Genomic DNA, 16,261 nt, shown 5'->3' on the forward strand with positions numbered 1-16,261 from the left:
CAGAAAACTTCAGTTTCAATTTTAATCTTTAGACAAATAAATCTTCCATTCACATCTGTAAGGCTTTCCATAGTCTTAATATTTAACCCTTTCCTTATGAAAATAGCAACTCCCCGTGATGATGAATTACCATTTGCCCAATAGGTTTTTCCATTCCACTCTTTGTCCCACTTAAATTGTACTTTATTATCCTCACAGTGTGTTTCTTGTAAAAAAGCAATATCCATTTTTTGGGTTGTTAACCAGAAAAAAATATTTCTCCGTTTTGCATTGTTATTCAACCCATTTACATTCATAGAAATGATTTTTAGATACATTGATGAGAATTTTTTTTTTTTTTTTTTTTAGGAACTATTTACATAAGTAGATAACACCCTAAATCAGTCACATCAGACTAATATAAAAACTATATGAGAGTTTGTAGGATACTTCCCTCTTATGAGAATTCATCATCTACTCTTCCCTGTTTTGAGACTCCACTTTGGGGACTCATGGATGTTGCACTAATGCTCCTCTTTTTGGTCTGTTTCACAGTCTGTACATGGTCGAGAATCATCCTGGTCAGGACACTTGCCCCATGGGGGCTGATGTGAATGCCAGTAGGGTCATTTTGGTCATAACAGGCTCTAACAATTGTACCTTTGTTGGTAAAGCCTTTTTCAAGTTCCATATAGTAGTGGTTTGTTCGTTTACACAGAGTTTTCACAAAACTATTTACACTGGTAATCACATGATTTATTTTGTCACTCTGAACACTTTTCCCTCGCTTAGGCAGGATGCTACACAGTGTAATCCTTGACCTTGGAAAATGAAATCTTATTTTCTCCACTGCTGTAGTAAAGTTAATGGTGATATTGTCAATGCTATTGCTTGAATTCTTGGTAACATCATTGGTTCCAAGATGGACCACCACATCCTCCACCACTGTACTGTTAATAGACGGGTCCTGTTCACAAAGTTGTAGAAGTTCTTCTACTTTGCCAACTGTAGCCCCTGATTTGGATACAATTTTCATGTTTGGATCTGATATATCCAACCGATTACAGTTGGAGGCACCAAGTATCACAGTTGTAATTCCTAGTATACTTCGAGTTTGTGACGACTCCTGTTGCAGAGTATCTATAGGTGTGAGGTCTACGTTTCTGATAGCGTTACTTGTTTCATGATAGTCACTGTTGTCAATAGATCTCACCTTTGTGCTATTTTCCTCAGACTGCAGTTCATTGTGGCCAGGTGCTAGCTGACCTTTGTTTCTCAGGTCTGGCTCTGGGCAATCCCTTACTAGGTGAGAAGTGCTCTTACACCTGTGACACTGCCTTGGTATTGTTGGTTTATTGGGGCACCGAAAAAAGGGGTGATCTGTCCCCGAACAAAAACGACACTCTGTCCTGTTATTATCCGCATATATCCTCACTGTATAATTCCCAAATTTTGTTTCATTTGGGATCACTGTTTTAGCATTAAGTAGTTGAATGTACCTAACTCCAGTTTCAATATCAGAGTCTTTGAGTGTTCCCCTCTTTAGACTCCCGGGTACTACCTCTCCAAACTGTAACATTAGTGTGTTAATAAATTGGTCACTTAATTCATATGGTGCGTCTTTGATTGTCACATTTGTTACATTCTTTTCCACATCTAAAACACGGAAGAATCGATTTCTCACATTAATTCCATTGATGATCATGTCTCTTTTCTTATCTTTGCTGGACAAAGTTACAATGCATTCAGAGTTTGCTGTTGTCAGCTGTATACACTTCACACATCCCCTACCTAGGGCCTCTTCAATGCCTGCTAGTACTTCTTCATGGGTGACTCTATATAAATTCCTAGTGTAGAAATGTACACTGAATTCTCTGGAAAGCCCTTGATTACTCATCCCCTCCTTCTCTCCTTAGGATAAGTGGCACTAATATTCAAGGTTTGACAAAAATCAACCAGAAATTTTAGTGAAAAAAACACTAAAATTTGTATGAATTGTCTCTGCTGATTTTTTCCCTGTCTAGTGCCAACCAAGGGCAATAACTCAATCCAATGTTAACCTATCTTTTCTGAGGTTAACTACCCATACCTATGTTAATCGATCCTTTATGAGGTTTACTAATCATACCTACGTTAACCGATCCTTCCGGTGGTTTATTACCCATGCGTATGTTAACCGATCCTTCCTGAGGTTTACTACCCATACCTATGTTAACCGATCCTTCCTATACCTATGCTAACCGATCCTTACTGAGGTTTAATACCAATACCTATGTTAAGCAATCATTCCTGAGGTTTACTACCCATACCTATGTTAACCGATCTTTCTTGAGATTTCCTACCAATACCTATGTTAACCGATCCTTCCTCAGGTTTACTACCTATATATGTTAACCGTTTCTCTTGAGGATTACTTTCCATACCTATGATAACCGATCGTGCCTGAGGATTACTAATCATACCTATGTTAACCGATCTTTCTTGAGATTTCCTACCAATACCTATGTTAACCGATCCTTCCTCAGGTTTATTACTTATATATGTTAACCGTTTCTCTTGAGGATTACTTTCCATACCTATGATAACCGATCGTGCCTGAGGATTACTAATCATACCTATGTTAACCGATCCTTCCTCAGGTTTATTACTTATATATGTTAACCGTTTCTCTTGAGGATTACTTTCCATACCTATGATAACCGATCGTGCCTGAGGATTACTAATCATACCTATGTTAACCGATCCTTCCTGAGGTTTACTACCAATACCTATGTTAACTGATCCTTGCTGAGGTTTACTACCAATATATGTTAAGTGATCCTTTCTGAGGTTTACTACCCATAGCTATGTTAACCGACCCTTCCTTCTTGAGGATTACTTTCCATACCTATGATAACCGATCGTGCCTGAGGATTACTAATCATACCTATGTTAATCGATCCTTCCTGAGGTTTATTACTTATATATGTTAACCCATACTTATGTTTACCGATCCTTTCTGAGGTTTACTACCCATACCTATGTTAACCGATCCTTTCTGATGTTTACAACGGATAACTATGTTTACCGATCCTTCCTGAGGTTTACTACCCATACCTATGTTAACCGATCCCTCCTGAAGATTAATTCCCATACCTATGTTAACCGATCCTTCCTGAGGTTTATTACCCATACCAATGTTAACCTATCCCTCCTGAGGTTAACTACGCATACCTATGTTAACCGATCCTTCCTGAGGGTCACATCCCATACCTATGTTAACCGATCCTTTCTGAGGTTTACTACCCATACCTATGTTAACCTATCGTTCGTGAGGTTAACTACTGATACCTATGTTAACCTATCCTTCCTCAGGATTAATTCCCATACCTGTGTTAACCGATCATTCTTGACGTTTACTACCCATACCTATGTTAACCGATGCTTGTTGATGTTTACTACCATCCCAATGTTAACCTATCCTTCCTGCGGTTAACTACTCATACCTATGTTAACCGATCCTTCCTGGGATTAACTAACCATCAATATGTTAACAAATCCATTCTAAGGTTTACTCCCTATACCTATGTTAACCTATCCTTCCTGAGGTTTACTACCCATACGTATAGTAAACGATCCTTCCTGAGGTTACTTCCCATACCTATGTTAACATATCCTTTATGTTAACCATACCTATGTTAATCGATTCTTCATCAGGTTTACTACCCATACCTATGTTAACCGATCCTTCCTGAGGTTTACTACCCATACCTATGTTAACCGATCATTTCTGAGGTTTACAACCCATATCTATGTTCACCGATCCTTCCTGGGGTTTACTAATCATACCTACGTTTATCGATCCTTCCTGAGGTTTACTACCCATACCTATGTTAACCGATCATTCCTGAGGATTAATTTACATACCTATGTTAACCGATCCTTGCTGAGGTTTATTACCCATACCAATGTTAACCTATCCCTACTGAGGTTAACTACCCATACCTATGTTAACCTATCCTTCCTGACGGTCACATCCCATACCTATGTTGAACGATCCTTTCTGAGGATTAATTCCCATACCTATGTTAACCGATCTTTCTTGACGTTTACTACCAATACCTATGTTAACCGATCCTTCCTGAGGATTACTACCCATACATATGTCAACAGATCCTTTCAGGGGTTCACTACCCATACATATCTATCCTTCCTGCGGTTAACTACTCATACCTATGTTAACCGATCATTCCTGATGTTTACTACCCATACGTATGTTAACCTATCCTTTCTGAGGTTTACAACCCATATCTATGTTAACCGATCCTTCCTGAGGATTACTACCCATACCTATGTAAACCGATCCTTCATGAGGTTTTCTACCCATACCTATGTTAACAGATCCTTACTGAGGTTTACTACCCATACCTATGGAGGTTTACTACCCATATATGTTAACCTATCCCATTACTATCCCATACCTATGTTAACCGATCCTTCCTGAGGTTAAGTACCCATACCAATGTTAACCGATCCTTTCTGAGGTTTACTACCCATTCTTTTGTTAACCGATCCTTCCTGAGGTTTACTACCAATACCTATGTTAACCGATCATTCTTGAGGTTTACTACCCATACCTATGTTAACCTATCCTTCCTGAGGTTTACTACCCATACGTATAGTAAACGATCCTTCCTGAGGTTTACTACCAATACCAATCTTAACCTGTCCTTCCTGAGGTTAACTACCCATACCTATGTGAACCGATCCTTCTAGAGGTTTACTACCCATACCTATGTTAACAGATCCTTACTGAGGTTTGCTAATTATACCCATGTTAACCAATCCTTCCTTAGATTTACTGACCATACTTATGTTAACCTATCCTTGCTGAGGTTTACTACCCATATCAATGCTAACCTATCATTCCTGAGGTTAACTACCCATACCTATGTTAACATATCCTTTCTGAGGTTAATTACCCATACGTATGATAACCGATCCTTCCTGAGGATTGATTCCCATACCTATGTTATCCGATCCTTCCTGAGGTTTACTACCTATACCTATGTTAACCGATCCTTCCTGAGGTTTACTACCCATACCTATGTTTTCCTAGGTTTACTACCCATACCGATCCTTCTGAGGTTTACTACCCATACCTATGTTAACCGATCCTTCCTGAGGTTTACTACCCATACCTATGTTAACCGATCCTTCCTGAGGTTTTTACCCATACCTATGTTAACCATTTCTATACCTATGTTAACCTATGTTAACCGATCCTTCCTGAGGTTTACTACCCATACCTATGTTAACCGATCCTTCCTGAAGATTAATTCCCATGCCTATGTTAACCGATCCTTTCTGAGGTTTACTAACATACCTATGTTAACCGATCCTTCCTGAGGTTTACTACCCATATATGTTAACCGATCCTTCTGAGGTTTACTACCCATACCTATGTTAACCTACCCTACCATATATGGATCCTTCCTTTACTACCCATAGCTATGTTAACCGATCCTTCCTGAGGTTTACTACCCATACCTATGTTAACCGATCCTTCCTGAGGTTTACTACCCATACCAATGTTAACCGATCCTTCCTGAGGTTTACTACCCATACCTATGTTAACCGATCCTTCCTGAGGTTTACTACCCATACCTATGTTAACCGATCCTTCCTGAGGTTTACTAACCATACCTATGTTACCCATACCTTACCTATATTAACCAAACCTTCCTCAGGTTTACTAAACATACCTATGTTAACCGATCCTTCCTGAGGTTTTTACATACCCATACCTGAGGTTTACTTATACCTATGTTAACCGATCCTTTCTGATGTTTACAACGGATAACTATGTTTACCGATCCTTCCTGAGGTTTACTACCAATACCTATGTTAACCGATCATTTATCAGGTTTACTACCCATACCTATGTTAACCGATCCTTCTTGCGGTTAACTACAAATACCTATGTTAACCGATCCTTCCTGAGGTTTACTACCAATACCTATGTAAAACAATCCTTGCTGAGGTTTACTATCAATACCTATGTTAACCTATCCTTCTTCAGGTTTACTACCCATACCTATGTTAACCGATCCTTCCTGAGGGTCACTTCCCATACCTATGTTTACCGATCCTTTCTGAGGTTTACTACCCATACGTATGTTAACCGATCCTTCCTGAGGTTTACTACCCATACCTATGTTAACCGATCCTTCATGAGGTTTACTACCAATATCTATGTTAACAGATCCTTCCTGAGGTTTACTACCCATACCTATGTTAACCGATCCTTCCTGGGGTTTACTAATCATACCTATGTTAACCGATCCTTCCTGAGGTTTATTACCCATACCTTTGTTAACAAATCTTTTAAGAGGTTTAATACCCATACATATGTTGACCGATCCTTTCTGAGGTTAACTACCCATACCTATGTTAACCGATCCTTCCTGAGGTTTACTAATCATACATATGTTATACGAGCATTCCTGAGGTTTACTACCTATACCTATGTTAACCGATCCTTCCTAAGATTTACTAACCATACCCATGTTAATCAATCCTTCCTTAGATTTACTAACCATACCTATGTTAACCTATCCTTGCTGAGGTTTAGTACCCACACCAATGTTAACCTATCCTTTGTGTGGTTGACTACCCATACCTATGTTAACCGATCCTTCCTGAAGATTAATTCCCATGCCTATGTTAACCGATCCTTTCTGAGGTTTACTACCCATACCTATGTTAACCGATCCTTCTTGAGGTTTACTACCCATACCTATGTTAACAAATCCTTCCTCAGGATTAATTCCGTTACCTATACTAACCGATCTTTCTTGAGGTTTACTCCCATACCTATGTTAACCGATCCTTCCTGAGGTTTACTATCCATACCAATGTTAACCTATCCTTCCTGAGGTTAACTACCCATACCTATGTTAACCGATCCTTCCTGAGGTTTACTAATCATACCTACGTTAACCGATCCTTCCTGAGGTTTACTACCCATACCTATGTTAACCGATCCTTCCTGAGGGTCACATCCCATACTTATGTTTACCGATCCTTTCTGAGGTTTACTACCCATACCTATGTTAACCGATTCTCCTAGAAGTTTACTACCCATAAATATGTTAACCGATCTTTCCTGAGGTTTACTACCCATACATATGCAAACCGATCCTTCCTGAGGTTTACTACCCATACCTATGTTAACCGATCCTTCCTGAGGTTTACTACCCATACCTATGTTAACCGATCCTTCCTGAGGTTTACTACCCATACCTATGTTAACCGATCCTTCCTGAGGTTTACTACCCATACCTATGTTAACCGATCCTTCCTGAGGTTTACTACCCATACATATATTAACCGATCCTTCCTGAGGTTTACTACCCATACCTATGTTAACCGATCCTTCCTGAGGTTTAATACCCATACATATGTTAACCGATCCTTCATGAGGTTTACTACCCATACCTATGTTAACAGATCCTTCCTGAGGTTTACTACCCATACCTATGTTAACCGATCTTTCTTGAGATTTCCTACCAATACCTATGTTAACCGATCCTTCCTGAGGTTTACTACCCATTGCTATGTTTACCGATCCTTCCCGAGGTTTATTAATCATACATATATTTTACGATCATTCATGAGGTTTACTACCCATACCTATGTTAACCAATCCTTCCTGAGGATTTTTACTGAGGTTTACCATACTATGTTAACCGATCCTTGCTGAGGTTTACTACCCATATCAATGCTAACCGATCCTTCCTGAGGTTTAATTATCATACCTATGTTAACAGTTCCTTCCTGAGGTTTTATGCCCATACATATGTTAACCGATCCTTCCTGAGGATTAATTCCCATAAATATGTTAACATATCCTTCCTGAGGTTTACTACCCATTCGTATGTTAACCGATCCTTCCTGAGGTTTACTACCCATACATATGCAAACCGATCCTTCCTGAGGTTTACTACCCATACATATGGAAACCGATCCTTCCTAAGGTTTACTACCCATACGTATGTTAGCCGATCCTTTCTGAGTTTTACAACCCATAACTATGTTTACCGATCCTTCCTGAGGTTTACCACCAATACCTATGTTAACCGATCCTTGCTGAGGTTTACTATCAATACGTATAGTTAACCGATCCTTCATGAGGTTTACTACCAATATCTATGTTAACCGTTTTTCCTGAGGTTTACTACCCATACCTATGTTAACAGATCCTTCCTGAGGTTTACTACCCATACCTATGTTAACCGATCCTTCATGAGGTTTACTACCCATACCTATGTTAATGATCCTAACTGAGGTTTATCCATACCTATGTTAACCGATCCTTCCTGAGGTTTACTACCAATACCTATGTTAACCGATCCTTCCTGAGGTTTACTACCCATACCTATGTTAACCGATCCTTCCTGAGGTTCACTACCCATACCAAAGTTAACCGATCCTTCTTGAGGTTTACTAACCATACCTATGTTAACCGACTATTCTTCACGTTTACTACCCATACCTATGTTAACCGTTCTTTCCTGAGGTTTACTACCTATGTATGTTAACCGTTTCTAATGAGGATTACTTCCCATACCTATGGTAACCTATCCTTCCTGAGGTTAACTACCCATACCTATGTTAACCGATCCTTCCTGAGGATTAATTCCCTCACGTATGTTAACCGATCCTTGCTGAGGTTTACTAATCATACATATGTTAACCGATCTTTCTTGAGATTTCCTACCAATACCTATGTTAACCGATCCTTCCTGAGGTTTACTACCCATACATATATTATCAGATTATTCCTGAGGTTTCCTAAACATACCTATGTTAACCGATCCTTCCTGGGGTTTACTAATCATACCTACGTTAACCGATCCTTCCTGAGGTTTACTACCCATACCTATGTTAACTGATCCTTCCTGAGGGTCACTTCCTATACCTATGTTTACCGATCCTTTCTGAGGTTTACAACCCATACCTATGTAAACCTATCCTTCCCGAGGTTTACTACCAATAACTATGTTAACAGATCCTTTCTGAGGTTTACTACTCATATCTATGTTAACCGATCCTTCCTGTGGTTGACTACCCATACCTATGTTAACCGATCCTTCCTGAAGATTAATTCCCATGCCTATGTTAACCGATCCTTTCTGAGGTTTACTAATCATACATATGTTAATCGATCCTTCGTCAAGTTTACTACTCACACCAATATTAACCGATTTCTCCTGTGGTTTCCGTTTTATCTACCATACATGAATATATTAACCGCTCTTTACTGAATTGTCCGCTTTATCTACCATCCATGATCATATTAACCGCTCTTTAATGAGGTGTCCGCTTTATCTACCATCCATGATTATATTATCCGATCTTTCCTGAGTTTCCGTTTACTACCATCCATGATTATATTAACCGATTTTCCTGTGGTTTCCGTTTATCTACCATCCATGATTATATTAACCGATTTCTCCTGTGGTTTCCGCTTTATCTACCATCCATCTACCATCCATGATATATTAACCGATTTCTCCGGTGGTTTCCGCTTTATCTACCAGCCATGATTATATTAACCGATTTCTCCTGTGGTTTCCGTTTTATCTACCATCCATGATTATATTAACCGCTCTTTACTGAGGTGTCCGCTTTATCTACCATCCATGATTATATTAACCGATTTCTCCTGTGGTTTCCGATTTATCTACCATCCATGATTATATTAACCGATTTCTCCGGTGGTTTCCGCTTTATCTACCAGCCATGATTATATTAACCGATTTCTCCTGTGGTTTCCGTTTTATCTACCATCCATGATTATATTAACCGCTCTTTACTGAGGTGTCCGCTTTATCTACCATCCATGATTATATTAACCGATTTCTCCGGTGGTTTCCGCTTTATCTACTTTCCATGATGATATTAACCGATTTCTCCTGTGGTTTCCGTTTTATCTACCATCCATGATTATATTAACCGCTCTTTACTGAGGTGTCCGCTTTATCTACCATCCATGATTATATTATCCGATTTCTCCTGTGGTTTCCGTTTTATCTACCATCCATGATTATATTAACCGATTTCTCCTGTGGTTTCCGCTTTATTTCCTGTGGTTTCTGTTTGATCTACCATCCATGATTATATTAACCGCTCTTTACTGAGGTGTCCGCTTTATCTACCATCCATGATTATATTAACCGATTTCTCCGGTGGTTTCCGCTTTATCTACCATCCATGATTATATTAACCGCTCTTTACTGAGGTGTCCGCTTTATCTACCATCCATGATTATATTAACCGATTTCTCCTGTGGTTTCCGTTTTATCTTCCATCCATGATTATATTAACCGCTCTTTACTGAGGTGTCCGCTTTATCTACCATCCATGATTATATTAACCGATTTCTCCTATTGTTTCCGCTTTATCTACCATCCATGATTATATTATCCGATTTCTCCGGTGGTTTCCGTTTTATCTACCATCCATGATTATATTAACCGATTTCTCCTGTGGTTTCCGCTTTATCTACCATTCATGATTATACGACCCATGATATATTGCCCGTTTATGATGTTTCGCAACAATAAATCCCGTTGGGATATTCTAATATTATCATCTTACAAATCTTCCATCCACGATGACTAAATCTTATGCTTATACAAACCATAGTGGGCGACACCTATCTTCACTGTTTGGGTGATGTGGGTTCGGCGATTTCATCTGCATTCATAAAGTCCATGATTGGATGGCTGGTGTCCCGATACAAGGTAACGAGGTTGGATGGCTGGTGTCCCGATACAAGGTAACGAGGTTTGATGGCTGGTGTCCCGATACAAGGTAACGAGGTTGGATGGCTGGTGTCCCGATACAAGGTAACGAGGTTGGATGGCTGGTGTCCCGATACAAGGTAACGAGGTTGGATGGCTGGTGTCCCGATACAAGGTAACGAGGTTTGATGGCTGGTGTCCCGATACAAGGTAACGAGGTTGGATGGCTGGTGTCCCGATACAAGGTAACGAGGTTTGATGGCTGGTGTACAAGGTAACGAGGTTGGATGGCTGGTGTCCCGATACAAGGTAACGAGGGATGGCTGGTGTCCCGATACAAGGTAACGAATGGAGGTACAAGGTAACGATGGCGAACAAGGTATGAGGTTAAATGGCTGTCCCGATACAAGGAAACGAGGTTGGATGGCTGGTGTCCCGATACAAGGTAACGAGGTTTGATGGCTGGTGTCCCGATACAAGGTAACGAGGTTTGATGGCTGGTGTCCCGATACAAGGTAGCGGGTTGATGGCTGGTGTCCCGATACAAGGTAACGAGGTTTGATGGCTGGTGTCCCGATACAAGGTAACGAGGTTTGATGGCTGGTGTCCCGATACAAGGTAACGAGGTTTAATGGCTGGTGTCCCGATACAAGGAAACGAGGTTGGATGGCTGGCGTCCCGATACAAGGTAACGAGGTTTGATGGCTGGTGTCCTGATACAAGGTAGCGGGTTGATGGCTGTTGTAACGATACAAGGTGACGAGGTTGGATGGCTGGTGTCCCGATACATGGTAAAGAGGTTGGATGGCTGGTGTCCCGATACAAGGTAACGAGGTTTAATGGCTGGTGTCCCGATACAAGGTAACGAGGTTGGATGGCTGGTGTCCCGATACAAGGTAACGAGGTTGGATGGCTGGTGTCCCGATACAAGGTAACGATGTTGGATGGCTGGTGTCCCGATACAAGGTAACGAGGTTTAATGACTGGTGTCCCGATACAAGGAAACGAGGTTGAATGGCTGGCGTCCGGATACAAGGTAACGAGGTTTGATGGCTGGTGTCCCGATACAAGGTAACGAGGTTTGATGGCTGGTGTCCCGATACAAGGTAACGAGGTTTAATGGCTGGTGTCTCGATACAAGGTAACGAGGTTGGATGGCTGGTGTCCCGATACAAGGTAACGAGGTTGGATGGCTGGTGTCCCGATACAAGGTAACGAGGTTTGATGGCTGGTGTCCCGATACAAGGTAACGAGGTTTGATGGCTGGTGTCCCGATACAAGGTAACGAGGTTTGATGGCTGGTGTCCCGATACAAGGTAACGAGGTTTGATGGCTGGTGTCCCGATACAAGGTAACGAGGTTTGATGGCTGGTGTCCCGATACAAGGTAACGAGGTTGGATGGCTGGTGTCTCGAAACAAGGTAATGAGGTTAAATGGCTGGTGTCCCGATACAAGGAAACGAGGTTGGATGGCTGGTGTCCCGATACAAGGAAACGAGGTTGGATGGCTGGTGTCCCGATACAAGGTAACGAGGTTTGATGGCTGGTGTCCCGATACAAGGTAACGAGGTTTGATGGATGGTGTCCCGATACAAGGTAACGAGGTTTGATGGCTGGTGTCCCGATACAAGGTAACGAGGTTGGATGGCTGGTGTCCCGAAACAAGGTAGTGAGGTTAAATGGCTGGTGTCCCGATACAAGGAGACGAGGTTGGATGGCTGGTGTCCCGATACAAGGTAACGAGGTTGGATGGCTGGTGTCCCGATACAAGGTAACGAGGTTGGATGGCTGGTGTCCCGATACAAGGTAACGAGGTTTAATGGCTGGTGTCTCGATACAAGGTAACGAGGTTGGATGGCTGGTGTCCCGATACAAGGTAACGATGTTGGATGGCTGGTGTCCCGATACAAGGTAACGAGGTTGGATGGCTGGTGTCCCGATACAAGGTAACGAGGTTTGATGGCTGGTGTCCCGATACAAGGTAACGATGTTGGATGGCTGGTGTCCCGATACAAGGTAACGATGTTGGTGCCCCGATACAAGGTAAAGAGGTTTGATGGCTGGTGTCCCGATACAAGGTAACGAGGTTTGATGGCTGGTGTCCCGATACAAGGTAACGAGGTTTAATGGCTGGTGTCCCGATACAAGGTAACGAGGTTTGATGGCTGGTGTCCCGATACAAGGTAACGAGGTTTGATGGCTGGTGTCCCGATACAAGGTAACGAGGTTGGATGGCTGGTGTCCCGATACAAGGTAACGAGGTTGGATGGCTGGTGTCCCGATACAAGGTAACGAGGTTTGATGGCTGGTGTCCCGATACAAGGTAACGAGGTTTGATGGCTGGTGTCCCGATACAAGGTAACGAGGTTTGATGGCTGGTGTCCCGAAACAAGGTAGTGAGGTTAAATGGCTGGTGTCCCGATACAAGGAGACGAGGTTGGATGGCTGGTGTCCCGATACAAGGAAATGAGGTTTAATGGTTGTTGCCCCAATACAAGGTACCGAGGTTTGATGGCTGGTGTCCCGATACAAGGTAACGAGGTTTGATGGCTGGTGTCCCGATACAAGGTAACGAGGTTTGATGGCTGGTGTCCCGATACAAGGTAACGAGGTTTAATGGTTGTTGCCCCAATACAAGGTAATGAGGTTTGATGGCTGGTGTCCCGATACAAGGTAACGAGGTTTAATGGCTGGTGTCCCGATACAAGGTAACGAGATTGGATGGCTGGAGTCCCGATACAAGGTAACGAGGTTTGATGGCTGGTGTCCCGATACAAGGTAACGAGGTTGGATGGCTGGTGTCCCGATACAAGGTAACGAGGTTGGATGGCTGGTGTCCCGATACAAGGTAACGAGGTTTGATGGCTGGTGTCCCGATACAAGGTAACGAGGTTGGATGGCGAGGTTTGATGGCTGGTGTCCCGATACAAGGTAACGATGGCTGGTGTCCCGATACAAGGTAACGAGGTTTGATGGCTGGTGTCCCGATACAAGGTAACGAGGTTTGATGGCTGGTGTCCCGATACAAGGTAACGAGGTTTGATGGCTGGTGTCCCGATACAAGGTAACGAGGTTTGATGGCTGGTGTCCCGATACAAGGTAACGAGGTTGGATGGCTGGTGTCCCGATACAAGGTAACGAGGTTTGATGGCTGGTGTCCCGATACAAGGTAACGAGGTTTGATGGCTGGTGTCCCGATACAAGGTAACGAGGTTTGATGGCTGGTGTCCCGATACAAGGTAACGAGGTTTGATGGCTGGTGTCCCGATACAAGGTAACGAGGTTTGATGGCTGGTGTCCCGATACAAGGTAACGAGGTTGGATGGCTGGTGTCCCGATACAAGGTAACGAGGTTTAATGACTGGTGTCCCGATACAAGGAAACGAGGTTGGATGGCTGGTGTCCCGATACAAAGTAACGAGGTTTAATGGCTGGTGTCCCAAAACAAGGTAACGAGGTTTGATGGCTGGTGTCCCGATACAAGGTAACGAGGTTTGATGGATGGTGTCCCGATACAAGGTAACGAGGTTTGGATGTCCCGATACAAGGTAACGAGGTTTGATGGCTGGTGTCCCGATACAAGGTAACGAGGTTTAATGACTGGTGTCCCGATACAAGGAAACGAGGTTGAATGGCTGGCGTCCGGATACAAGGTAACGAGGTTTGATGGCTGGTGTCCCGATACAAGGTGAGGAGGTTTAATGGCTGGTGTTTCGATACAAGGTAACGAAGTTGGATGGCTGGTGCCCCGATACAAGGTAACGAGGTTTAATGACTGGTGTCCCGATACAAGGAAACGAGGTTGGATGGCTGGTGTCCCGATACAAGGTAACGAGGTTTGATGGCTGGTGTCCCGATACAAGGTAACGAGGTTTGTTCCCCGATACAAGGTAATCAGAGGTTTGATGGCGATGGATGTCCCTTTTACAAGGTAACATGCTGGTGTCATCGATACAAATAACGAGGTTGGAATTCCCGATACAAGGTAACTGAGGTTAAATGGCTGGAGGTCCCGATACAAGGTAACGAGGTTGGATGGCTGGTGTCCCGATAGAGAGAGAGAGAGAGAGAGAGAGAGAGAGAGAGAGAGAGAGAGAGAGAGAGAGAGAGAGAGAGAGAGAGAGAGAGAGAGAGAGAGAGAGAGAGAGAGAGAGAGAGAGAGAGAGAGAGAGAGAGAGAGAGAGAGAGAGAGAGAGAGAGAGAGCGAGAGAGAGAGAGAGAGAGAGAGAGAGAGAGAGAGAGAGAGAGAGAGAGTGATGACAAATCCGCAATGTTGCAATATTGCATCGTAATCTTCAATAACCCTATTTCAGCTCTGTCGGTACATCTTGAAATTGATGATTAATGTTAATCGATAATCCATATTAATTGATTGATAATGTTTATTGATAATAAATGTTAATTGGTGGTTACTGTGATGAATATTTCTATATAATGAATATTGCTAATTGATGACTGGTGTTAATTGATGTTAATTCTCATTGATTATTAATTAGCATTAATTTTCTTTCGCTCCCATTTGGTATTTTAGTGACCTTAACAACGATTAGATATCACTCAAGAGTAAGAGTGACTTACGACACCGATTAAAGCTCTGAAAAACAAAATGGCGGATGCGATCGTTTTTCCTTTTAAAGATGTAATTCAAATGCAGACTTACCAAATTGAGTATTACCTTCATCGTGTAAATATGAACGTAATCCTCAAGACTGTGTTGACTGGAAACAATTGTAAACAAACCGCTCGTCAAAAAAGCCGCTGATTTGTATGCAGGAGAAGTCAAATCTATGCTTCTTCTGTCATCAGCGTCTCAGGTAAACTCAACTTTTCTGTATGTTTAGAGTTTACCAGATGGTTGCTATGCAACAAGGAGCGATAATCGAACGGGAACCGGTTACATGGTCACAGGAGAAAACACATTGATCTCTGTATTGACGCTCAGATATAGTTCCGCGTAGTAAGAATATGAGTAGTAGTCTTATATAAACATTTCACAGGTAAAAATCGATACACCGATTTTCGCTCAATTATCACAGATTTCTGCGGGTTGATTGAGATGACAATTTAATCAATCAAAACGTTTGCTGGTTTTCATCTTAAACTTATCGACGTTTTTTGTGACCAGAAAACATAACGTAATGTTAGTCAAAACTGAACATGACATCGGGTTACATTTTGAACTTGGCCATTAACCTTAAAGTCTTGTATACAAGCTTACTCATGACATTACGATTTTATCTTTTATTTTGTGTTACAGTCAGTGGTATCTTTTATTTTGTGGTACAGTCAGTGGTATCTTCTATTTTGTGGTACAGTCAGTGGCATCTTTTATTTTGTGTTACAGTCAGTGGCATCTTCTATTTTGTGTTCAGTCAGTGGTATCTTCTATTTTGTGTTACAGTCAGTGGTACCTTCTATTTTGTGGTACAGTCAGTGGTACCTTCTATTTTGTGTTCAGTCAGTGGTACCTTCTATTTTGTGTTACAGTCAGT

Source organism: Ylistrum balloti, unplaced genomic scaffold, assembly GCF_031769215.1.
Source record: "Ylistrum balloti isolate Yb309-2 unplaced genomic scaffold, AGI_CSIRO_Ybal_v1 Utg371022, whole genome shotgun sequence".
NCBI classification, from domain to species: domain Eukaryota; kingdom Metazoa; phylum Mollusca; class Bivalvia; order Pectinida; family Pectinidae; genus Ylistrum; species Ylistrum balloti.